Source organism: Protomyctophum bolini, assembly GCF_963924005.1.
Source record: "Protomyctophum bolini genome assembly, chromosome: 18".
Taxonomy (NCBI): Eukaryota; Metazoa; Chordata; class Actinopteri; order Myctophiformes; family Myctophidae; genus Protomyctophum; species Protomyctophum bolini.
The window spans coordinates 25,157,184-25,159,762 of NC_137879.1; positions in this window are offsets into that span (position 1 = coordinate 25,157,184).

Here is a 2,579-nt window from a genome sequence, read left to right on the forward strand (position 1 = left end):
CACACAAATAGAATAAAATGAAATATATCTATATCTTTAAAGTCTCCTGTGTGCTGCACTTTTATTCTCATCCATGACATGATGGCATGTTGGTAAGAATTTAGGGCTACACATAGTTACATATAACATAACATTTTACGAAGCACTATGCTTCGTAAAATGGTGGACAGTATTATGAAATGTACCATGAGTTGTAGTCATATATCTATATATGGATATATATATATTGGGGGTTTTTTTCACTCAACTTAAAGTGTCTCTGCTGACTTCTTCTGCAGGATGCTTCCTCTGCCTAACAGGTGTTTGAAGCCGTATGGGTTCATTTCATTTTGTTCCCATGGTGATGCATGGTGTAAATATAGTAAGTGTCAGTGGTTCTCAGCTCACATCCTGACTCATTCTAGTTTTCTGTTCAACTAGGTAGTGTCTACTATCTACCTGGTGTCCTGGTTTTAAATTAGTTTGTAATTAGAAAACCCAGCTCTGGAGTTGACAATCGATGGCTCACATAATGGTGCATTGTGCATTGGTGACTGATTAAGAATCCAACCAAGACACTTCAATTTGAATGAAAATGTTCTGTCTCCATGGTTGCCGATGCTGTGAATGCAGAGTTGAAGCTCTTCAGCTTTAATGTTTATAATTCACAGTCATGGTCTAAAGCTGGTGGGTGACTCATCCTGAGGCTGAAGCTGTGGACACTGGCTTTACTGTCTGTCTAAGACTCTAAATGAACCCTGGTGTCCCTGGGCGAAAGGTTTTGACAAAATTAATCATGTTTAGAAAATTCTTCTATTTTCTTTTGGTGTAAATTTGCACCAAAAGAAAATAGCAGATCTACACGCTCACACAATGCAGAATGTTATGCCATGTTGTGAGCTTGTAGAAGGGTTATTTCCGCTATTTGTGGAACAACTAAGTTCAGAAGTTTTCCATCACAGCACCAACAGCATTGTGTCCACAGGTTCTTTCAGTCCCTCCACATCTAGCTCCTCTTGGATCTCCTTGCCGGGGGAGTTTGAGTCCCTGCTTACCCAAAACAGTGTCTCTTTGGGAACAGTTTTGCTGGATGGCAGGTGGTTCCTGGGGGGCGGAGAAAAAATGGGGTCTCTGCGGCTTCATGTCCCCATGCGACATAGGTGGCACTCTGAGGTCACAGAAGCAGTGGACACACTCGCAGGTCTCCGTGGGGCTGGAGGAACTTGTTTGAGGGGGGAAACCGCTAGAGTCCATGAGGGAATCTGGAATGTGACAATTTCAAAATGAAAGAAAAGTCCTGGTTGACAAACCAACAGTAACAGGCTTCACCTGACGAGATCCTGGCTCACAGCTCACTCCAGTAAAACTGACCTTGAGAGTCCTGCCCACGCTGCTTGACCTCCTGGCCGTGCCCGGCCTCAGCCTCCTGGCCACAGAACACCTCTGTGAGCGCTGGTCTGTGAGCTCTGGTCCTGGCCTTCCTGAGAAGCACCAGCAGGGCTACAGACAAGGCAGACACCAGCAGCACCGTGCTCAGAGACAGTAGAGAGTAGAGAAGAATAGTGGGGCCTTGTAAGACTGTGGGTGGAGTGGAGTGTCCCCTGGATGTTGTTGTGCGTATGGTCTCTTCAATTGCAGGGTTCTGAGTGGAGGAAGCCAAGGCAGGTGGCCAGGCTGGATGACAGGATGGAGGGAGAATGAAAACATAGTTGTAGCTTCTGACAATGAATTGTACTGTTTAGCCTGCATTTGATCCCTAATGGTACTATCTACATTTGATAGTGTACCATTTATGAATGTACTTCAAGTTGCACTTGCATAACTACATTTTTAATAACCATGTTCACTGTGGTAATTTAATTTAGTGGGAACTATAGAAAAATACGCACAACATATGAAAAGAGAAGGGAACCCGCACACTCGTATGCTCCAAAAGATAACTTTTATTGACGACGTTTCGAGCCAAGGCTCTTCATCTGGTCAAACTCTTCAAATTTAATTTAGTGGGTAATGTGTTTCGCTCAACCTAAAATGTCTCTGCTGACTCCTACCATTCAGTCCTCTCTGCAGGAAGCTTCCTCTGCCTGACAGGTGTTTGAAGCCGCATGGGTTCATTTTGTTCCCATGGCGATGCATGGTGTAAATTTAGTAAGTGGTGATGGTTCTCAGAATCGCATCCTGACTACTGCTAGTTTTCTGACGTGGTGGCCTGGTTTTAAATTAGTTTGTTATTAGAAACCAAGCTCTGCAGTTGACAATTGAAAGCCAAAGAATCCAAGACACTTCAATTTGAATGTAAATATTCTGTCTCCATGGTTGCCTATGCTGTGATTGTGAATGCAGACTTGAAAGCAGCTCCAGCTTTCCTGTAGGTAAGTCAAAGTCTGTTATCATGCATTCATGCATTATCTTGCTGTACACTGGACTGAACCTTGATACTGCCTTGTTTTCTTTACCCTCTTCTCTCTTAACCCCACCACACTACACACAAACACCTTTTGTGTGTGTGTGTGTGTGTGTGTGTGTGTGTGTGTGTGTGTGTGTGTGTGTGTGTGTGTGTGTGTGTGTGTGTGTGTGTGTGTGTGTGCGTGCGTGCGTGC